The sequence below is a fragment of the Salmo salar genome, unplaced genomic scaffold (genome assembly GCF_905237065.1).
Source record: "Salmo salar unplaced genomic scaffold, Ssal_v3.1, whole genome shotgun sequence".
NCBI lineage: Eukaryota > Metazoa > Chordata > Actinopteri > Salmoniformes > Salmonidae > Salmo > Salmo salar.
Window position 1 is genome coordinate 72,992 of NW_025548960.1, and position 18,215 is coordinate 91,206.

An 18,215-nucleotide genomic window follows, 5' to 3' on the forward strand; every position below is an offset into this window, starting at 1 on the left:
ACAAAATGCTTACAGCACCTGGTATTCCCAGGCGGTCTCCCATCCAAGTACTAACCAGGCCCGACCCTGCTTAGCTTCCGAGATCAGACGAGATCGGGCGTACCCAGGCTGGTATGGCCGTAGGCGAGAAACAATCTCTTGCTACAACATATATAGTCAAAGTGAGTGTGATAAACAGACATTGCATTTTCACCAATTAGATAAGCAGCTTGAACTTTGTGTCACTGAAAAAGTAGAAGAAATTACAAACACTGTTCCCATCACTTTTTAGCACAGGTAGTTGGATAAAATACAAACTTTATTTCCTTTCATCATTTGAACAGGGCAAAGGAGCACAAAGCACACACAAGCTGCATTCAGCAACAATATTCTTGTTTGTCTTATAAATACAAGGCAGATGCTAATTGAAAACACAAGGAAATTTGATCCTATTAAAAAGGCAGGAAGCTGCATTTAGTCAATTCATCATTAAATGCTTACTACAAGGCAGTGTTGCTGATGAAATAGTGCAGGGGCACACCCTCGTGGACAAAATGCTTACAGCACCTGGTATTCCCAGGCGGTCTCCCATCCAAGTACTAACCAGGCCCGACCCTGCTTAGCTTCCGAGATCAGACGAGATCGGGCGTACCCAGGCTGGTATGGCCGTAGGCGAGAAACAATCTCTTGCTACAACATATATAGTCAAAGTGAGTGTGATAAACAGACATTGCATTTTCACCAATTAGATAAGCAGCTTGAACTTTGTGTCACTGAAAAAGTAGAAGAAATTACAAACACTGTTCCCATCACTTTTTAGCACAGGTAGTTGGATAAAATACAAACTTTATTTCCTTTCATCATTTGAACAGGGCAAAGGAGCACAAAGCACACACAAGCTGCATTCAGCAACAATATTCTTGTTTGTCTTATAAATACAAGGCAGATGCTAATTGAAAACACAAGGAAATTTGATCCTATTAAAAAGGCAGGAAGCTGCATTTAGTCAATTCATCATTAAATGCTTACTACAAGGCAGTGTTGCTGATGAAATAGTGCAGGGGCACACCCTCGTGGACAAAATGCTTACAGCACCTGGTATTCCCAGGCGGTCTCCCATCCAAGTACTAACCAGGCCCGACCCTGCTTAGCTTCCGAGATCAGACGAGATCGGGCGTACCCAGGCTGGTATGGCCGTAGCGAGAAACAATCTCTTGCTACAACATATATAGTCAAAGTGAGTCTGATAAAACAGACATTTAGTCAATTCATCATTAAATGCTTAATACAAGGCAGTGTTGCTGATGAAATAGTGCAAGAGCACACCCTCGTGGACAAAATGCTTACAGCACCTGGTATTCCCAGGCGGTCTCCCATCCAAGTACTAACCAGGCCCGACCCTGCTTAGCTTCCGAGATCAGACGAGATCGGGCGTACCCAGGCTGGTATGGCCGTGAGCGAGAAACAATCTCTTGCTACAACATATATAGTCAAAGTGAGTCTGATAAAACAGACATTTAGTCAATTCATCATTAAATGCTTAATACAAGGCAGTGTTGCTGATGAAATAGTGCAAGAGCACACCCTCGTGGACAAAATGCTTACAGCACCTGGTATTCCCAGGCGGTCTCCCATCCAAGTACTAACCAGGCCCGACCCTGCTTAGCTTCCGAGATCAGACGAGATCGGGCGTACCCAGGCTGGTATGGCCGTAAGCGAGAAACAATCTCTTGCTACAACATATATAGTCAAAGTGAGTGTGATAAACAGACATTGCATTTTCACCAATTAGATAAGCAGCTTGAACTTTGTGTCACTGAAAAAGTAGAAGAAATTACAAACACTGTTCCCATCACTTTTTAGCACAGGTAGTTGGATAAAATACAAACTTTATTTCCTTTCATCATTTGAACAGGGCAAAGGAGCACAAAGCACACACAAGCTGCATTCAGCAACAATATTCTTGTTTGTCTTATAAATACAAGGCAGATGCTAATTGAAAACACAAGGAAATTTGATCCTATTAAAAAGGCAGGAAGCTGCATTTAGTCAATTCATCATTAAATGCTTACTACAAGGCAGTGTTGCTGATGAAATAGTGCAGGGGCACACCCTCGTGGACAAAATGCTTACAGCACCTGGTATTCCCAGGCGGTCTCCCATCCAAGTACTAACCAGGCCCGACCCTGCTTAGCTTCCGAGATCAGACGAGATCGGGCGTACCCAGGCTGGTATGGCCGTGAGCGAGAAACAATCTCTTGCTACAACATATATAGTCAAAGTGAGTCTGATAAAACAGACATTTAGTCAATTCATCATTAAATGCTTAATACAAGGCAGTGTTGCTGATGAAATAGTGCAAGAGCACACCCTCGTGGACAAAATGCTTACAGCACCTGGTATTCCCAGGCGGTCTCCCATCCAAGTACTAACCAGGCCCGACCCTGCTTAGCTTCCGAGATCAGACGAGATCGGGCGTACCCAGGCTGGTATGGCCGTAGGCGAGAAACAATCTCTTGCTACAACATATATAGTCAAAGTGAGTGTGATAAACAGACATTGCATTTTCACCAATTAGATAAGCAGCTTGAACTTTGTGTCACTGAAAAAGTAGAAGAAATTACAAACACTGTTCCCATCACTTTTTAGCACAGGTAGTTGGATAAAATACAAACTTTATTTCCTTTCATCATTTGAACAGGGCAAAGGAGCACAAAGCACACACAAGCTGCATTCAGCAACAATATTCTTGTTTGTCTTATAAATACAAGGCAGATGCTAATTGAAAACACAAGGAAATTTGATCCTATTAAAAAGGCAGGAAGCTGCATTTAGTCAATTCATCATTAAATGCTTACTACAAGGCAGTGTTGCTGATGAAATAGTGCAGGGGCACACCCTCGTGGACAAAATGCTTACAGCACCTGGTATTCCCAGGCGGTCTCCCATCCAAGTACTAACCAGGCCCGACCCTGCTTAGCTTCCGAGATCAGACGAGATCGGGCGTACCCAGGCTGGTATGGCCGTGGCGAGAAACAATCTCTTGCTACAACATATATAGTCAAAGTGAGTCTGATAAAACAGACATTTAGTCAATTCATCATTAAATGCTTAATACAAGGCAGTGTTGCTGATGAAATAGTGCAAGGGCACACCCTCGTGGACAAAATGCTTACAGCACCTGGTATTCCCAGGCGGTCTCCCATCCAAGTACTAACCAGGCCCGACCCTGCTTAGCTTCCGAGATCAGACGAGATCGGGCGTACCCAGGCTGGTATGGCCGTAAGCGAGAAACAATCTCTTGCTACAACATATATAGTCAAAGTGAGTCTGATAAAACAGACATTTAGTCAATTCATCATTAAATGCTTAATACAAGGCAGTGTTGCTGATGAAATAGTGCAAGAGCACACCCTCGTGGACAAAATGCTTACAGCACCTGGTATTCCCAGGCGGTCTCCCATCCAAGTACTAACCAGGCCCGACCCTGCTTAGCTTCCGAGATCAGACGAGATCGGGCGTACCCAGGCTGGTATGGCCGTAAGCGAGAAACAATCTCTTGCTACAACATATATAGTCAAAGTGAGTGTGATAAACAGACATTGCATTTTCACCAATTAGATAAGCAGCTTGAACTTTGTGTCACTGAAAAAGTAGAAGAAATTACAAACACTGTTCCCATCACTTTTTAGCACAGGTAGTTGGATAAAATACAAACTTTATTTCCTTTCATCATTTGAACAGGGCAAAGGAGCACAAAGCACACACAAGCTGCATTCAGCAACAATATTCTTGTTTGTCTTATAAATACAAGGCAGATGCTAATTGAAAACACAAGGAAATTTGATCCTATTAAAAAGGCAGGAAGCTGCATTTAGTCAATTCATCATTAAATGCTTACTACAAGGCAGTGTTGCTGATGAAATAGTGCAGGGGCACACCCTCGTGGACAAAATGCTTACAGCACCTGGTATTCCCAGGCGGTCTCCCATCCAAGTACTAACCAGGCCCGACCCTGCTTAGCTTCCGAGATCAGACGAGATCGGGCGTACCCAGGCTGGTATGGCCGTGGCGAGAAACAATCTCTTGCTACAACATATATAGTCAAAGTGAGTCTGATAAAACAGACATTTAGTCAATTCATCATTAAATGCTTAATACAAGGCAGTGTTGCTGATGAAATAGTGCAAGAGCACACCCTCGTGGACAAAATGCTTACAGCACCTGGTATTCCCAGGCGGTCTCCCATCCAAGTACTAACCAGGCCCGACCCTGCTTAGCTTCCGAGATCAGACGAGATCGGGCGTACCCAGGCTGGTATGGCCGTAGGCGAGAAACAATCTCTTGCTACAACATATATAGTCAAAGTGAGTGTGATAAACAGACATTGCATTTTCACCAATTAGATAAGCAGCTTGAACTTTGTGTCACTGAAAAAGTAGAAGAAATTACAAACACTGTTCCCATCACTTTTTAGCACAGGTAGTTGGATAAAATACAAACTTTATTTCCTTTCATCATTTGAACAGGGCAAAGGAGCACAAAGCACACACAAGCTGCATTCAGCAACAATATTCTTGTTTGTCTTATAAATACAAGGCAGATGCTAATTGAAAACACAAGGAAATTTGATCCTATTAAAAAGGCAGGAAGCTGCATTTAGTCAATTCATCATTAAATGCTTACTACAAGGCAGTGTTGCTGATGAAATAGTGCAGGGGCACACCCTCGTGGACAAAATGCTTACAGCACCTGGTATTCCCAGGCGGTCTCCCATCCAAGTACTAACCAGGCCCGACCCTGCTTAGCTTCCGAGATCAGACGAGATCGGGCGTACCCAGGCTGGTATGGCCGTAGCGAGAAACAATCTCTTGCTACAACATATATAGTCAAAGTGAGTCTGATAAAACAGACATTTAGTCAATTCATCATTAAATGCTTAATACAAGGCAGTGTTGCTGATGAAATAGTGCAAGAGCACACCCTCGTGGACAAAATGCTTACAGCACCTGGTATTCCCAGGCGGTCTCCCATCCAAGTACTAACCAGGCCCGACCCTGCTTAGCTTCCGAGATCAGACGAGATCGGGCGTACCCAGGCTGGTATGGCCGTAAGCGAGAAACAATCTCTTGCTACAACATATATAGTCAAAGTGAGTGTGATAAACAGACATTGCATTTTCACCAATTAGATAAGCAGCTTGAACTTTGTGTCACTGAAAAAGTAGAAGAAATTACAAACACTGTTCCCATCACTTTTTAGCACAGGTAGTTGGATAAAATACAAACTTTATTTCCTTTCATCATTTGAACAGGGCAAAGGAGCACAAAGCACACACAAGCTGCATTCAGCAACAATATTCTTGTTTGTCTTATAAATACAAGGCAGATGCTAATTGAAAACACAAGGAAATTTGATCCTATTAAAAAGGCAGGAAGCTGCATTTAGTCAATTCATCATTAAATGCTTACTACAAGGCAGTGTTGCTGATGAAATAGTGCAGGGGCACACCCTCGTGGACAAAATGCTTACAGCACCTGGTATTCCCAGGCGGTCTCCCATCCAAGTACTAACCAGGCCCGACCCTGCTTAGCTTCCGAGATCAGACGAGATCGGGCGTACCCAGGCTGGTATGGCCGTAGCGAGAAACAATCTCTTGCTACAACATATATAGTCAAAGTGAGTCTGATAAAACAGACATTTAGTCAATTCATCATTAAATGCTTAATACAAGGCAGTGTTGCTGATGAAATAGTGCAAGAGCACACCCTCGTGGACAAAATGCTTACAGCACCTGGTATTCCCAGGCGGTCTCCCATCCAAGTACTAACCAGGCCCGACCCTGCTTAGCTTCCGAGATCAGACGAGATCGGGCGTACCCAGGCTGGTATGGCCGTAAGCGAGAAACAATCTCTTGTCTACAACATATATAGTCAAAGTGAGTGTGATAAAACAGAGTGCATTTAGTCAATTCATCATTAAATGCTTAATACAAGGCAGTGTTGCTGACTGAAATAGTGCAAGAGCACACCCTCGTGGACAAAATGCTTACAGCACCTGGTATTCCCAGGCGGTCTCCCATCCAAGTACTAACCAGGCCCGACCCTGCTTAGCTTCCGAGATCAGACGAGATCGGGCGTACCCAGGCTGGTATGGCCGTAAGCGAGAAACAATCTCTTGCTACAACATATATAGTCAAAGTGAGTCTGATAAAACAGACATTTAGTCAATTCATCATTAAATGCTTAATACAAGGCAGTGTTGCTGATGAAATAGTGCAAGAGCACACCCTCGTGGACAAAATGCTTACAGCACCTGGTATTCCCAGGCGGTCTCCCATCCAAGTACTAACCAGGCCCGACCCTGCTTAGCTTCCGAGATCAGACGAGATCGGGCGTACCCAGGCTGGTATGGCCGTAAGCGAGAAACAATCTCTTGCTACAACATATATAGTCAAAGTGAGTGTGATAAACAGACATTGCATTTTCACCAATTAGATAAGCAGCTTGAACTTTGTGTCACTGAAAAAGTAGAAGAAATTACAAACACTGTTCCCATCACTTTTTAGCACAGGTAGTTGGATAAAATACAAACTTTATTTCCTTTCATCATTTGAACAGGGCAAAGGAGCACAAAGCACACACAAGCTGCATTCAGCAACAATATTCTTGTTTGTCTTATAAATACAAGGCAGATGCTAATTGAAAACACAAGGAAATTTGATCCTATTAAAAAGGCAGGAAGCTGCATTTAGTCAATTCATCATTAAATGCTTACTACAAGGCAGTGTTGCTGATGAAATAGTGCAGGGGCACACCCTCGTGGACAAAATGCTTACAGCACCTGGTATTCCCAGGCGGTCTCCCATCCAAGTACTAACCAGGCCCGACCCTGCTTAGCTTCCGAGATCAGACGAGATCGGGCGTACCCAGGCTGGTATGGCCGTAAGCGAGAAACAATCTCTTGCTACAACATATATAGTCAAAGTGAGTCTGATAAAACAGACATTTAGTCAATTCATCATTAAATGCTTAATACAAGGCAGTGTTGCTGATGAAATAGTGCAAGAGCACACCCTCGTGGACAAAATGCTTACAGCACCTGGTATTCCCAGGCGGTCTCCCATCCAAGTACTAACCAGGCCCGACCCTGCTTAGCTTCCGAGATCAGACGAGATCGGGCGTACCCAGGCTGGTATGGCCGTAAGCGAGAAACAATCTCTTGCTACAACATATATAGTCAAAGTGAGTGTGATAAACAGACATTGCATTTTCACCAATTAGATAAGCAGCTTGAACTTTGTGTCACTGAAAAAGTAGAAGAAATTACAAACACTGTTCCCATCACTTTTTAGCACAGGTAGTTGGATAAAATACAAACTTTATTTCCTTTCATCATTTGAACAGGGCAAAGGAGCACAAAGCACACACAAGCTGCATTCAGCAACAATATTCTTGTTTGTCTTATAAATACAAGGCAGATGCTAATTGAAAACACAAGGAAATTTGATCCTATTAAAAAGGCAGGAAGCTGCATTTAGTCAATTCATCATTAAATGCTTACTACAAGGCAGTGTTGCTGATGAAATAGTGCAGGGGCACACCCTCGTGGACAAAATGCTTACAGCACCTGGTATTCCCAGGCGGTCTCCCATCCAAGTACTAACCAGGCCCGACCCTGCTTAGCTTCCGAGATCAGACGAGATCGGGCGTACCCAGGCTGGTATGGCCGTAAGCGAGAAACAATCTCTTGCTACAACATATATAGTCAAAGTGAGTCTGATAAAACAGACATTTAGTCAATTCATCATTAAATGCTTACTACAAGGCAGTGTTGCTGATGAAATAGTGCAAGAGCACACCCTCGTGGACAAAATGCTTACAGCACCTGGTATTCCCAGGCGGTCTCCCATCCAAGTACTAACCAGGCCCGACCCTGCTTAGCTTCCGAGATCAGACGAGATCGGGCGTACCCAGGCTGGTATGGCCGTAGCGAGAAACAATCTCTTGCTACAACATATATAGTCAAAGTGAGTCTGATAAAACAGACATTTAGTCAATTCATCATTAAATGCTTAATACAAGGCAGTGTTGCTGATGAAATAGTGCAAGAGCACACCCTCGTGGACAAAATGCTTACAGCACCTGGTATTCCCAGGCGGTCTCCCATCCAAGTACTAACCAGGCCCGACCCTGCTTAGCTTCCGAGATCAGACGAGATCGGGCGTACCCAGGCTGGTATGGCCGTAAGCGAGAAACAATCTCTTGCTACAACATATATAGTCAAAGTGAGTGTGATAAACAGACATTGCATTTTCACCAATTAGATAAGCAGCTTGAACTTTGTGTCACTGAAAAAGTAGAAGAAATTACAAACACTGTTCCCATCACTTTTTAGCACAGGTAGTTGGATAAAATACAAACTTTATTTCCTTTCATCATTTGAACAGGGCAAAGGAGCACAAAGCACACACAAGCTGCATTCAGCAACAATATTCTTGTTTGTCTTATAAATACAAGGCAGATGCTAATTGAAAACACAAGGAAATTTGATCCTATTAAAAAGGCAGGAAGCTGCATTTAGTCAATTCATCATTAAATGCTTACTACAAGGCAGTGTTGCTGATGAAATAGTGCAGGGGCACACCCTCGTGGACAAAATGCTTACAGCACCTGGTATTCCCAGGCGGTCTCCCATCCAAGTACTAACCAGGCCCGACCCTGCTTAGCTTCCGAGATCAGACGAGATCGGGCGTACCCAGGCTGGTATGGCCGTAAGCGAGAAACAATCTCTTGCTACAACATATATAGTCAAAGTGAGTCTGATAAAACAGACATTTAGTCAATTCATCATTAAATGCTTAATACAAGGCAGTGTTGCTGATGAAATAGTGCAAGAGCACACCCTCGTGGACAAAATGCTTACAGCACCTGGTATTCCCAGGCGGTCTCCCATCCAAGTACTAACCAGGCCCGACCCTGCTTAGCTTCCGAGATCAGACGAGATCGGGCGTACCCAGGCTGGTATGGCCGTAAGCGAGAAACAATCTCTTGCTACAACATATATAGTCAAAGTGAGTGTGATAAAACAGACATTGTCAATTCATCATTAAATGCTTACTACAAGGCAGTGTTGCTGATGAAATAGTGCAAGAGCACACCCTCGTGGACAAAATGCTTACAGCACCTGGTATTCCCAGGCGGTCTCCCATCCAAGTACTAACCAGGCCCGACCCTGCTTAGCTTCCGAGATCAGACGAGATCGGGCGTACCCAGGCTGGTATGGCCGTAAGCGAGAAACAATCTCTTGCTACAACATATATAGTCAAAGTGAGTCTGATAAAACAGACATTTAGTCAATTCATCATTAAATGCTTAATACAAGGCAGTGTTGCTGATGAAATAGTGCAAGAGCACACCCTCGTGGACAAAATGCTTACAGCACCTGGTATTCCCAGGCGGTCTCCCATCCAAGTACTAACCAGGCCCGACCCTGCTTAGCTTCCGAGATCAGACGAGATCGGGCGTACCCAGGCTGGTATGGCCGTAAGCGAGAAACAATCTCTTGCTACAACATATATAGTCAAAGTGAGTGTGATAAACAGACATTGCATTTTCACCAATTAGATAAGCAGCTTGAACTTTGTGTCACTGAAAAAGTAGAAGAAATTACAAACACTGTTCCCATCACTTTTTAGCACAGGTAGTTGGATAAAATACAAACTTTATTTCCTTTCATCATTTGAACAGGGCAAAGGAGCACAAAGCACACACAAGCTGCATTCAGCAACAATATTCTTGTTTGTCTTATAAATACAAGGCAGATGCTAATTGAAAACACAAGGAAATTTGATCCTATTAAAAAGGCAGGAAGCTGCATTTAGTCAATTCATCATTAAATGCTTACTACAAGGCAGTGTTGCTGATGAAATAGTGCAGGAGCACACCCTCGTGGACAAAATGCTTACAGCACCTGGTATTCCCAGGCGGTCTCCCATCCAAGTACTAACCAGGCCCGACCCTGCTTAGCTTCCGAGATCAGACGAGATCGGGCGTACCCAGGCTGGTATGGCCGTAAGCGAGAAACAATCTCTTGCTACAACATATATAGTCAAAGTGAGTCTGATAAAACAGACATTTAGTCAATTCATCATTAAATGCTTACTACAAGGCAGTGTTGCTGATGAAATAGTGCAGGGGCACACCCTCGTGGACAAAATGCTTACAGCACCTGGTATTCCCAGGCGGTCTCCCATCCAAGTACTAACCAGGCCCGACCCTGCTTAGCTTCCGAGATCAGACGAGATCGGGCGTACCCAGGCTGGTATGGCCGTAAGCGAGAAACAATCTCTTGCTACAACATATATAGTCAAAGTGAGTCTGATAAAACAGACATTTAGTCAATTCATCATTAAATGCTTAATACAAGGCAGTGTTGCTGATGAAATAGTGCAAGAGCACACCCTCGTGGACAAAATGCTTACAGCACCTGGTATTCCCAGGCGGTCTCCCATCCAAGTACTAACCAGGCCCGACCCTGCTTAGCTTCCGAGATCAGACGAGATCGGGCGTACCCAGGCTGGTATGGCCGTAAGCGAGAAACAATCTCTTGCTACAACATATATAGTCAAAGTGAGTGTGATAAACAGACATTGCATTTTCACCAATTAGATAAGCAGCTTGAACTTTGTGTCACTGAAAAAGTAGAAGAAATTACAAACACTGTTCCCATCACTTTTTAGCACAGGTAGTTGGATAAAATACAAACTTTATTTCCTTTCATCATTTGAACAGGGCAAAGGAGCACAAAGCACACACAAGCTGCATTCAGCAACAATATTCTTGTTTGTCTTATAAATACAAGGCAGATGCTAATTGAAAACACAAGGAAATTTGATCCTATTAAAAAGGCAGGAAGCTGCATTTAGTCAATTCATCATTAAATGCTTACTACAAGGCAGTGTTGCTGATGAAATAGTGCAGGGGCACACCCTCGTGGACAAAATGCTTACAGCACCTGGTATTCCCAGGCGGTCTCCCATCCAAGTACTAACCAGGCCCGACCCTGCTTAGCTTCCGAGATCAGACGAGATCGGGCGTACCCAGGCTGGTATGGCCGTAAGCGAGAAACAATCTCTTGCTACAACATATATAGTCAAAGTGAGTCTGATAAAACAGACATTTAGTCAATTCATCATTAAATGCTTAATACAAGGCAGTGTTGCTGATGAAATAGTGCAAGAGCACACCCTCGTGGACAAAATGCTTACAGCACCTGGTATTCCCAGGCGGTCTCCCATCCAAGTACTAACCAGGCCCGACCCTGCTTAGCTTCCGAGATCAGACGAGATCGGGCGTACCCAGGCTGGTATGGCCGTAAGCGAGAAACAATCTCTTGCTACAACATATATAGTCAAAGTGAGTGTGATAAACAGACATTGCATTTTCACCAATTAGATAAGCAGCTTGAACTTTGTGTCACTGAAAAAGTAGAAGAAATTACAAACACTGTTCCCATCACTTTTTAGCACAGGTAGTTGGATAAAATACAAACTTTATTTCCTTTCATCATTTGAACAGGGCAAAGGAGCACAAAGCACACACAAGCTGCATTCAGCAACAATATTCTTGTTTGTCTTATAAATACAAGGCAGATGCTAATTGAAAACACAAGGAAATTTGATCCTATTAAAAAGGCAGGAAGCTGCATTTAGTCAATTCATCATTAAATGCTTACTACAAGGCAGTGTTGCTGATGAAATAGTGCAGGGGCACACCCTCGTGGACAAAATGCTTACAGCACCTGGTATTCCCAGGCGGTCTCCCATCCAAGTACTAACCAGGCCCGACCCTGCTTAGCTTCCGAGATCAGACGAGATCGGGCGTACCCAGGCTGGTATGGCCGTAAGCGAGAAACAATCTCTTGCTACAACATATATAGTCAAAGTGAGTCTGATAAAACAGACATTTAGTCAATTCATCATTAAATGCTTAATACAAGGCAGTGTTGCTGATGAAATAGTGCAAGAGCACACCCTCGTGGACAAAATGCTTACAGCACCTGGTATTCCCAGGCGGTCTCCCATCCAAGTACTAACCAGGCCCGACCCTGCTTAGCTTCCGAGATCAGACGAGATCGGGCGTACCCAGGCTGGTATGGCCGTAAGCGAGAAACAATCTCTTGCTACAACATATATAGTCAAAGTGAGTGTGATAAACAGACATTGCATTTTCACCAATTAGATAAGCAGCTTGAACTTTGTGTCACTGAAAAAGTAGAAGAAATTACAAACACTGTTCCCATCACTTTTTAGCACAGGTAGTTGGATAAAATACAAACTTTATTTCCTTTCATCATTTGAACAGGGCAAAGGAGCACAAAGCACACACAAGCTGCATTCAGCAACAATATTCTTGTTTGTCTTATAAATACAAGGCAGATGCTAATTGAAAACACAAGGAAATTTGATCCTATTAAAAAGGCAGGAAGCTGCATTTAGTCAATTCATCATTAAATGCTTACTACAAGGCAGTGTTGCTGATGAAATAGTGCAGGGGCACACCCTCGTGGACAAAATGCTTACAGCACCTGGTATTCCCAGGCGGTCTCCCATCCAAGTACTAACCAGGCCCGACCCTGCTTAGCTTCCGAGATCAGACGAGATCGGGCGTACCCAGGCTGGTATGGCCGTAAGCGAGAAACAATCTCTTGCTACAACATATATAGTCAAAGTGAGTCTGATAAAACAGACATTTAGTCAATTCATCATTAAATGCTTAATACAAGGCAGTGTTGCTGATGAAATAGTGCAAGAGCACACCCTCGTGGACAAAATGCTTACAGCACCTGGTATTCCCAGGCGGTCTCCCATCCAAGTACTAACCAGGCCCGACCCTGCTTAGCTTCCGAGATCAGACGAGATCGGGCGTACCCAGGCTGGTATGGCCGTAAGCGAGAAACAATCTCTTGCTACAACATATATAGTCAAAGTGAGTGTGATAAACAGACATTGCATTTTCACCAATTAGATAAGCAGCTTGAACTTTGTGTCACTGAAAAAGTAGAAGAAATTACAAACACTGTTCCCATCACTTTTTAGCACAGGTAGTTGGATAAAATACAAACTTTATTTCCTTTCATCATTTGAACAGGGCAAAGGAGCACAAAGCACACACAAGCTGCATTCAGCAACAATATTCTTGTTTGTCTTATAAATACAAGGCAGATGCTAATTGAAAACACAAGGAAATTTGATCCTATTAAAAAGGCAGGAAGCTGCATTTAGTCAATTCATCATTAAATGCTTACTACAAGGCAGTGTTGCTGATGAAATAGTGCAGGGGCACACCCTCGTGGACAAAATGCTTACAGCACCTGGTATTCCCAGGCGGTCTCCCATCCAAGTACTAACCAGGCCCGACCCTGCTTAGCTTCCGAGATCAGACGAGATCGGGCGTACCCAGGCTGGTATGGCCGTAGCGAGAAACAATCTCTTGCTACAACATATATAGTCAAAGTGAGTCTGATAAAACAGACATTTAGTCAATTCATCATTAAATGCTTAATACAAGGCAGTGTTGCTGATGAAATAGTGCAAGAGCACACCCTCGTGGACAAAATGCTTACAGCACCTGGTATTCCCAGGCGGTCTCCCATCCAAGTACTAACCAGGCCCGACCCTGCTTAGCTTCCGAGATCAGACGAGATCGGGCGTACCCAGGCTGGTATGGCCGTGGCGAGAAACAATCTCTTGCTACAACATATATAGTCAAAGTGAGTCTGATAAAACAGACATTTAGTCAATTCATCAATTAAATAGCAGCTTACTACAAGGCAGTGTTGCTGATGAAATAGTGCAAGAGCACACCCTCGTGGACAAAATGCTTACAGCACCTGGTATTCCCAGGCGGTCTCCCATCCAAGTACTAACCAGGCCCGACCCTGCTTAGCTTCCGAGATCAGACGAGATCGGGCGTACCCAGGCTGGTATGGCCGTAAGCGAGAAACAATCTCTTGCTACAACATATATAGTCAAAGTGAGTGTGATAAACAGACATTGCATTTTCACCAATTAGATAAGCAGCTTGAACTTTGTGTCACTGAAAAGTAGAAGAAATTACAAACACTGTTCCCATCACTTTTTAGCACAGGTAGTTGGATAAAATACAAACTTTATTTCCTTTCATCATTTGAACAGGGCAAAGGAGCACAAAGCACACACAAGCTGCATTCAGCAACAATATTCTTGTTTGTCTTATAAATACAAGGCAGATGCTAATTGAAAACACAAGGAAATTTGATCCTATTAAAAGGCAGGAAGCTGCATTTAGTCAATTCATCATTAAATGCTTACTACAAGGCAGTGTTGCTGATGAAATAGTGCAGGGGCACACCCTCGTGGACAAAATGCTTACAGCACCTGGTATTCCCAGGCGGTCTCCCATCCAAGTACTAACCAGGCCCGACCCTGCTTAGCTTCCGAGATCAGACGAGATCGGGCGTACCCAGGCTGGTATGGCCGTGGCGAGAAACAATCTCTTGCTACAACATATATAGTCAAAGTGAGTCTGATAAAACAGACATTTAGTCAATTCATCATTAAATGCTTAATACAAGGCAGTGTTGCTGATGAAATAGTGCAAGAGCACACCCTCGTGGACAAAATGCTTACAGCACCTGGTATTCCCAGGCGGTCTCCCATCCAAGTACTAACCAGGCCCGACCCTGCTTAGCTTCCGAGATCAGACGAGATCGGGCGTACCCAGGCTGGTATGGCCGTAAGCGAGAAACAATCTCTTGCTACAACATATATAGTCAAAGTGAGTGTGATAAACAGACATTGCATTTTCACCAATTAGATAAGCAGCTTGAACTTTGTGTCACTGAAAAAGTAGAAGAAATTACAAACACTGTTCCCATCACTTTTTAGCACAGGTAGTTGGATAAAATACAAACTTTATTTCCTTTCATCATTTGAACAGGGCAAAGGAGCACAAAGCACACACAAGCTGCATTCAGCAACAATATTCTTGTTTGTCTTATAAATACAAGGCAGATGCTAATTGAAAACACAAGGAAATTTGATCCTATTAAAAAGGCAGGAAGCTGCATTTAGTCAATTCATCATTAAATGCTTACTACAAGGCAGTGTTGCTGATGAAATAGTGCAGGGGCACACCCTCGTGGACAAAATGCTTACAGCACCTGGTATTCCCAGGCGGTCTCCCATCCAAGTACTAACCAGGCCCGACCCTGCTTAGCTTCCGAGATCAGACGAGATCGGGCGTACCCAGGCTGGTATGGCCGTGGCGAGAAACAATCTCTTGCTACAACATATATAGTCAAAGTGAGTCTGATAAAACAGACATTTAGTCAATTCATCATTAAATGCTTAATACAAGGCAGTGTTGCTGATGAAATAGTGCAAGAGCACACCCTCGTGGACAAAATGCTTACAGCACCTGGTATTCCCAGGCGGTCTCCCATCCAAGTACTAACCAGGCCCGACCCTGCTTAGCTTCCGAGATCAGACGAGATCGGGCGTACCCAGGCTGGTATGGCCGTAAGCGAGAAACAATCTCTTGCTACAACATATATAGTCAAAGTGAGTGTGATAAACAGACATTGCATTTTCACCAATTAGATAAGCAGCTTGAACTTTGTGTCACTGAAAAAGTAGAAGAAATTACAAACACTGTTCCCATCACTTTTTAGCACAGGTAGTTGGATAAAATACAAACTTTATTTCCTTTCATCATTTGAACAGGGCAAAGGAGCACAAAGCACACACAAGCTGCATTCAGCAACAATATTCTTGTTTGTCTTATAAATACAAGGCAGATGCTAATTGAAAACACAAGGAAATTTGATCCTATTAAAAAGGCAGGAAGCTGCATTTAGTCAATTCATCATTAAATGCTTACTACAAGGCAGTGTTGCTGATGAAATAGTGCAGGGGCACACCCTCGTGGACAAAATGCTTACAGCACCTGGTATTCCCAGGCGGTCTCCCATCCAAGTACTAACCAGGCCCGACCCTGCTTAGCTTCCGAGATCAGACGAGATCGGGCGTACCCAGGCTGGTATGGCCGTAAGCGAGAAACAATCTCTTGCTACAACATATATAGTCAAAGTGAGTCTGATAAAACAGACATTTAGTCAATTCATCATTAAATGCTTAATACAAGGCAGTGTTGCTGATGAAATAGTGCAAGAGCACACCCTCGTGGACAAAATGCTTACAGCACCTGGTATTCCCAGGCGGTCTCCCATCCAAGTACTAACCAGGCCCGACCCTGCTTAGCTTCCGAGATCAGACGAGATCGGGCGTACCCAGGCTGGTATGGCCGTAAGCGAGAAACAATCTCTTGCTACAACATATATAGTCAAAGTGAGTGTGATAAACAGACATTGCATTTTCACCAATTAGATAAGCAGCTTGAACTTTGTGTCACTGAAAAAGTAGAAGAAATTACAAACACTGTTCCCATCACTTTTTAGCACAGGTAGTTGGATAAAATACAAACTTTATTTCCTTTCATCATTTGAACAGGGCAAAGGAGCACAAAGCACACACAAGCTGCATTCAGCAACAATATTCTTGTTTGTCTTATAAATACAAGGCAGATGCTAATTGAAAACACAAGGAAATTTGATCCTATTAAAAGGCAGGAAGCTGCATTTAGTCAATTCATCATTAAATGCTTACTACAAGGCAGTGTTGCTGATGAAATAGTGCAGGGGCACACCCTCGTGGACAAAATGCTTACAGCACCTGGTATTCCCAGGCGGTCTCCCATCCAAGTACTAACCAGGCCCGACCCTGCTTAGCTTCCGAGATCAGACGAGATCGGGCGTACCCAGGCTGGTATGGCCGTAAGCGAGAAACAATCTCTTGCTACAACATATATAGTCAAAGTGAGTCTGATAAAACAGACATTTAGTCAATTCATCATTAAATGCTTAATACAAGGCAGTGTTGCTGATGAAATAGTGCAAGAGCACACCCTCGTGGACAAAATGCTTACAGCACCTGGTATTCCCAGGCGGTCTCCCATCCAAGTACTAACCAGGCCCGACCCTGCTTAGCTTCCGAGATCAGACGAGATCGGGCGTACCCAGGCTGGTATGGCCGTAAGCGAGAAACAATCTCTTGCTACAACATATATAGTCAAAGTGAGTGTGATAAACAGACATTGCATTTTCACCAATTAGATAAGCAGCTTGAACTTTGTGTCACTGAAAAAGTAGAAGAAATTACAAACACTGTTCCCATCACTTTTTAGCACAGGTAGTTGGATAAAATACAAACTTTATTTCCTTTCATCATTTGAACAGGGCAAAGGAGCACAAAGCACACACAAGCTGCATTCAGCAACAATATTCTTGTTTGTCTTATAAATACAAGGCAGATGCTAATTGAAAACACAAGGAAATTTGATCCTATTAAAAAGGCAGGAAGCTGCATTTAGTCAATTCATCATTAAATGCTTACTACAAGGCAGTGTTGCTGATGAAATAGTGCAAGAGCACACCCTCGTGGACAAAATGCTTACAGCACCTGGTATTCCCAGGCGGTCTCCCATCCAAGTACTAACCAGGCCCGACCCTGCTTAGCTTCCGAGATCAGACGAGATCGGGCGTACCCAGGCTGGTATGGCCGTAGCGAGAAACAATCTCTTGCTACAACATATATAGTCAAAGTGAGTGTGATAAAACAGACATTGCATTTTCACCAATTAGATAAGCAGCTTGAACTTTGTGTCACTGAAAAAGTAGAAGAAATTACAAACACTGTTCCCATCACTTTTTAGCACAGGTAGTTGGATAAAATACAAACTTTATTTCCTTTCATCATTGAACAGGGCAAAGGAGCACAAAGCACACACAAGCTGCATTCAGCAACAATATTCTTGTTTGTCTTATAAATACAAGGCAGATGCTAATTGAAAACACAAGGAAATTTGATCCTATTAAAAAGGCAGGAAGCTGCATTTAGTCAATTCATCATTAAATGCTTACTACAAGGCAGTGTTGCTGATGAAATAGTGCAAGAGCACACCCTCGTGGACAAAATGCTTACAGCACCTGGTATTCCCAGGCGGTCTCCCATCCAAGTACTAACCAGGCCCGACCCTGCTTAGCTTCCGAGATCAGACGAGATCGGGCGTACCCAGGCTGGTATGGCCGTAAGCGAGAAACAATCTCTTGCTACAACATATATAGTCAAAGTGAGT

The 18,215-nt window shown here is 43.5% G+C and overlaps 44 non-coding genes and 5 pseudogenes across 44 annotated transcripts; all 49 read right to left on the reverse strand.

Moving 5' to 3' along the window:
- Window positions 1-6: 6 nt before the first annotated feature.
- On the reverse strand, window positions 7-125 carry LOC123734212 (5S ribosomal RNA). The gene has a single exon (XR_006764511.1). It is a non-coding gene; the product is annotated as a 5S ribosomal RNA (ribosomal RNA).
- A 409-nt stretch (window positions 126-534) lies between these two features.
- Window positions 535-653, reverse strand: LOC123734214 (5S ribosomal RNA). The gene has a single exon (XR_006764513.1). It is a non-coding gene; the product is annotated as a 5S ribosomal RNA (ribosomal RNA).
- A 409-nt stretch (window positions 654-1,062) lies between these two features.
- Window positions 1,063-1,180, reverse strand: LOC123734408 (5S ribosomal RNA). Its single transcript, XR_006764707.1, has one exon. It is a non-coding gene; the product is annotated as a 5S ribosomal RNA (ribosomal RNA).
- Window positions 1,181-1,319: 139 nt separating this feature from the next.
- On the reverse strand, window positions 1,320-1,438 carry LOC123734225 (5S ribosomal RNA). Its single transcript, XR_006764524.1, has one exon. It is a non-coding gene; the product is annotated as a 5S ribosomal RNA (ribosomal RNA).
- A 139-nt stretch (window positions 1,439-1,577) lies between these two features.
- On the reverse strand, window positions 1,578-1,696 carry LOC123734201 (5S ribosomal RNA). The gene has a single exon (XR_006764500.1). It is a non-coding gene; the product is annotated as a 5S ribosomal RNA (ribosomal RNA).
- A 409-nt stretch (window positions 1,697-2,105) lies between these two features.
- On the reverse strand, window positions 2,106-2,224 carry LOC123734226 (5S ribosomal RNA). The gene has a single exon (XR_006764525.1). It is a non-coding gene; the product is annotated as a 5S ribosomal RNA (ribosomal RNA).
- Window positions 2,225-2,363: 139 nt separating this feature from the next.
- On the reverse strand, window positions 2,364-2,482 carry LOC123734215 (5S ribosomal RNA). Its single transcript, XR_006764514.1, has one exon. It is a non-coding gene; the product is annotated as a 5S ribosomal RNA (ribosomal RNA).
- Window positions 2,483-2,891: 409 nt separating this feature from the next.
- LOC123734496 (uncharacterized) lies at window positions 2,892-3,009 on the reverse strand (annotated as a pseudogene).
- Window positions 3,010-3,148: 139 nt separating this feature from the next.
- On the reverse strand, window positions 3,149-3,267 carry LOC123734213 (5S ribosomal RNA). The gene has a single exon (XR_006764512.1). It is a non-coding gene; the product is annotated as a 5S ribosomal RNA (ribosomal RNA).
- A 139-nt stretch (window positions 3,268-3,406) lies between these two features.
- Window positions 3,407-3,525, reverse strand: LOC123734224 (5S ribosomal RNA). Its single transcript, XR_006764523.1, has one exon. It is a non-coding gene; the product is annotated as a 5S ribosomal RNA (ribosomal RNA).
- Window positions 3,526-3,934: 409 nt separating this feature from the next.
- Window positions 3,935-4,052, reverse strand: LOC123734497 (uncharacterized; annotated as a pseudogene).
- A 139-nt stretch (window positions 4,053-4,191) lies between these two features.
- Window positions 4,192-4,310, reverse strand: LOC123734216 (5S ribosomal RNA). Its single transcript, XR_006764515.1, has one exon. It is a non-coding gene; the product is annotated as a 5S ribosomal RNA (ribosomal RNA).
- Window positions 4,311-4,719: 409 nt separating this feature from the next.
- LOC123734409 (5S ribosomal RNA) lies at window positions 4,720-4,837 on the reverse strand. The gene has a single exon (XR_006764708.1). It is a non-coding gene; the product is annotated as a 5S ribosomal RNA (ribosomal RNA).
- Window positions 4,838-4,976: 139 nt separating this feature from the next.
- Window positions 4,977-5,095, reverse strand: LOC123734235 (5S ribosomal RNA). The gene has a single exon (XR_006764534.1). It is a non-coding gene; the product is annotated as a 5S ribosomal RNA (ribosomal RNA).
- A 409-nt stretch (window positions 5,096-5,504) lies between these two features.
- Window positions 5,505-5,622, reverse strand: LOC123734410 (5S ribosomal RNA). Its single transcript, XR_006764709.1, has one exon. It is a non-coding gene; the product is annotated as a 5S ribosomal RNA (ribosomal RNA).
- Window positions 5,623-5,761: 139 nt separating this feature from the next.
- On the reverse strand, window positions 5,762-5,880 carry LOC123734246 (5S ribosomal RNA). The gene has a single exon (XR_006764545.1). It is a non-coding gene; the product is annotated as a 5S ribosomal RNA (ribosomal RNA).
- A 144-nt stretch (window positions 5,881-6,024) lies between these two features.
- Window positions 6,025-6,143, reverse strand: LOC123734257 (5S ribosomal RNA). The gene has a single exon (XR_006764556.1). It is a non-coding gene; the product is annotated as a 5S ribosomal RNA (ribosomal RNA).
- Window positions 6,144-6,282: 139 nt separating this feature from the next.
- On the reverse strand, window positions 6,283-6,401 carry LOC123734268 (5S ribosomal RNA). The gene has a single exon (XR_006764567.1). It is a non-coding gene; the product is annotated as a 5S ribosomal RNA (ribosomal RNA).
- Window positions 6,402-6,810: 409 nt separating this feature from the next.
- Window positions 6,811-6,929, reverse strand: LOC123734279 (5S ribosomal RNA). Its single transcript, XR_006764578.1, has one exon. It is a non-coding gene; the product is annotated as a 5S ribosomal RNA (ribosomal RNA).
- A 139-nt stretch (window positions 6,930-7,068) lies between these two features.
- On the reverse strand, window positions 7,069-7,187 carry LOC123734290 (5S ribosomal RNA). The gene has a single exon (XR_006764589.1). It is a non-coding gene; the product is annotated as a 5S ribosomal RNA (ribosomal RNA).
- A 409-nt stretch (window positions 7,188-7,596) lies between these two features.
- On the reverse strand, window positions 7,597-7,715 carry LOC123734301 (5S ribosomal RNA). The gene has a single exon (XR_006764600.1). It is a non-coding gene; the product is annotated as a 5S ribosomal RNA (ribosomal RNA).
- A 139-nt stretch (window positions 7,716-7,854) lies between these two features.
- On the reverse strand, window positions 7,855-7,972 carry LOC123734411 (5S ribosomal RNA). Its single transcript, XR_006764710.1, has one exon. It is a non-coding gene; the product is annotated as a 5S ribosomal RNA (ribosomal RNA).
- A 139-nt stretch (window positions 7,973-8,111) lies between these two features.
- Window positions 8,112-8,230, reverse strand: LOC123734312 (5S ribosomal RNA). Its single transcript, XR_006764611.1, has one exon. It is a non-coding gene; the product is annotated as a 5S ribosomal RNA (ribosomal RNA).
- A 409-nt stretch (window positions 8,231-8,639) lies between these two features.
- Window positions 8,640-8,758, reverse strand: LOC123734324 (5S ribosomal RNA). The gene has a single exon (XR_006764623.1). It is a non-coding gene; the product is annotated as a 5S ribosomal RNA (ribosomal RNA).
- Window positions 8,759-8,897: 139 nt separating this feature from the next.
- On the reverse strand, window positions 8,898-9,016 carry LOC123734335 (5S ribosomal RNA). Its single transcript, XR_006764634.1, has one exon. It is a non-coding gene; the product is annotated as a 5S ribosomal RNA (ribosomal RNA).
- Window positions 9,017-9,153: 137 nt separating this feature from the next.
- On the reverse strand, window positions 9,154-9,272 carry LOC123734346 (5S ribosomal RNA). Its single transcript, XR_006764645.1, has one exon. It is a non-coding gene; the product is annotated as a 5S ribosomal RNA (ribosomal RNA).
- A 139-nt stretch (window positions 9,273-9,411) lies between these two features.
- On the reverse strand, window positions 9,412-9,530 carry LOC123734357 (5S ribosomal RNA). Its single transcript, XR_006764656.1, has one exon. It is a non-coding gene; the product is annotated as a 5S ribosomal RNA (ribosomal RNA).
- Window positions 9,531-9,939: 409 nt separating this feature from the next.
- On the reverse strand, window positions 9,940-10,058 carry LOC123734368 (5S ribosomal RNA). The gene has a single exon (XR_006764667.1). It is a non-coding gene; the product is annotated as a 5S ribosomal RNA (ribosomal RNA).
- Window positions 10,059-10,197: 139 nt separating this feature from the next.
- LOC123734379 (5S ribosomal RNA) lies at window positions 10,198-10,316 on the reverse strand. The gene has a single exon (XR_006764678.1). It is a non-coding gene; the product is annotated as a 5S ribosomal RNA (ribosomal RNA).
- Window positions 10,317-10,455: 139 nt separating this feature from the next.
- Window positions 10,456-10,574, reverse strand: LOC123734390 (5S ribosomal RNA). The gene has a single exon (XR_006764689.1). It is a non-coding gene; the product is annotated as a 5S ribosomal RNA (ribosomal RNA).
- A 409-nt stretch (window positions 10,575-10,983) lies between these two features.
- On the reverse strand, window positions 10,984-11,102 carry LOC123734401 (5S ribosomal RNA). Its single transcript, XR_006764700.1, has one exon. It is a non-coding gene; the product is annotated as a 5S ribosomal RNA (ribosomal RNA).
- A 139-nt stretch (window positions 11,103-11,241) lies between these two features.
- On the reverse strand, window positions 11,242-11,360 carry LOC123734412 (5S ribosomal RNA). The gene has a single exon (XR_006764711.1). It is a non-coding gene; the product is annotated as a 5S ribosomal RNA (ribosomal RNA).
- A 409-nt stretch (window positions 11,361-11,769) lies between these two features.
- On the reverse strand, window positions 11,770-11,888 carry LOC123734423 (5S ribosomal RNA). The gene has a single exon (XR_006764722.1). It is a non-coding gene; the product is annotated as a 5S ribosomal RNA (ribosomal RNA).
- A 139-nt stretch (window positions 11,889-12,027) lies between these two features.
- On the reverse strand, window positions 12,028-12,146 carry LOC123734435 (5S ribosomal RNA). Its single transcript, XR_006764734.1, has one exon. It is a non-coding gene; the product is annotated as a 5S ribosomal RNA (ribosomal RNA).
- Window positions 12,147-12,555: 409 nt separating this feature from the next.
- LOC123734446 (5S ribosomal RNA) lies at window positions 12,556-12,674 on the reverse strand. Its single transcript, XR_006764745.1, has one exon. It is a non-coding gene; the product is annotated as a 5S ribosomal RNA (ribosomal RNA).
- Window positions 12,675-12,813: 139 nt separating this feature from the next.
- Window positions 12,814-12,932, reverse strand: LOC123734457 (5S ribosomal RNA). Its single transcript, XR_006764753.1, has one exon. It is a non-coding gene; the product is annotated as a 5S ribosomal RNA (ribosomal RNA).
- Window positions 12,933-13,341: 409 nt separating this feature from the next.
- LOC123734413 (5S ribosomal RNA) lies at window positions 13,342-13,459 on the reverse strand. The gene has a single exon (XR_006764712.1). It is a non-coding gene; the product is annotated as a 5S ribosomal RNA (ribosomal RNA).
- A 139-nt stretch (window positions 13,460-13,598) lies between these two features.
- LOC123734498 (uncharacterized) lies at window positions 13,599-13,716 on the reverse strand (annotated as a pseudogene).
- A 144-nt stretch (window positions 13,717-13,860) lies between these two features.
- On the reverse strand, window positions 13,861-13,979 carry LOC123734468 (5S ribosomal RNA). The gene has a single exon (XR_006764754.1). It is a non-coding gene; the product is annotated as a 5S ribosomal RNA (ribosomal RNA).
- A 407-nt stretch (window positions 13,980-14,386) lies between these two features.
- LOC123734499 (uncharacterized) lies at window positions 14,387-14,504 on the reverse strand (annotated as a pseudogene).
- A 139-nt stretch (window positions 14,505-14,643) lies between these two features.
- On the reverse strand, window positions 14,644-14,762 carry LOC123734479 (5S ribosomal RNA). The gene has a single exon (XR_006764755.1). It is a non-coding gene; the product is annotated as a 5S ribosomal RNA (ribosomal RNA).
- Window positions 14,763-15,171: 409 nt separating this feature from the next.
- On the reverse strand, window positions 15,172-15,289 carry LOC123734500 (uncharacterized; annotated as a pseudogene).
- Window positions 15,290-15,428: 139 nt separating this feature from the next.
- On the reverse strand, window positions 15,429-15,547 carry LOC123734490 (5S ribosomal RNA). Its single transcript, XR_006764756.1, has one exon. It is a non-coding gene; the product is annotated as a 5S ribosomal RNA (ribosomal RNA).
- Window positions 15,548-15,956: 409 nt separating this feature from the next.
- Window positions 15,957-16,075, reverse strand: LOC123734501 (5S ribosomal RNA). The gene has a single exon (XR_006764757.1). It is a non-coding gene; the product is annotated as a 5S ribosomal RNA (ribosomal RNA).
- Window positions 16,076-16,214: 139 nt separating this feature from the next.
- LOC123734512 (5S ribosomal RNA) lies at window positions 16,215-16,333 on the reverse strand. Its single transcript, XR_006764758.1, has one exon. It is a non-coding gene; the product is annotated as a 5S ribosomal RNA (ribosomal RNA).
- Window positions 16,334-16,741: 408 nt separating this feature from the next.
- On the reverse strand, window positions 16,742-16,860 carry LOC123734523 (5S ribosomal RNA). The gene has a single exon (XR_006764759.1). It is a non-coding gene; the product is annotated as a 5S ribosomal RNA (ribosomal RNA).
- A 139-nt stretch (window positions 16,861-16,999) lies between these two features.
- LOC123734534 (5S ribosomal RNA) lies at window positions 17,000-17,118 on the reverse strand. The gene has a single exon (XR_006764760.1). It is a non-coding gene; the product is annotated as a 5S ribosomal RNA (ribosomal RNA).
- A 409-nt stretch (window positions 17,119-17,527) lies between these two features.
- LOC123734414 (5S ribosomal RNA) lies at window positions 17,528-17,645 on the reverse strand. Its single transcript, XR_006764713.1, has one exon. It is a non-coding gene; the product is annotated as a 5S ribosomal RNA (ribosomal RNA).
- Window positions 17,646-18,054: 409 nt separating this feature from the next.
- LOC123734547 (5S ribosomal RNA) lies at window positions 18,055-18,173 on the reverse strand. Its single transcript, XR_006764762.1, has one exon. It is a non-coding gene; the product is annotated as a 5S ribosomal RNA (ribosomal RNA).
- Window positions 18,174-18,215: the final 42 nt, after the last annotated feature.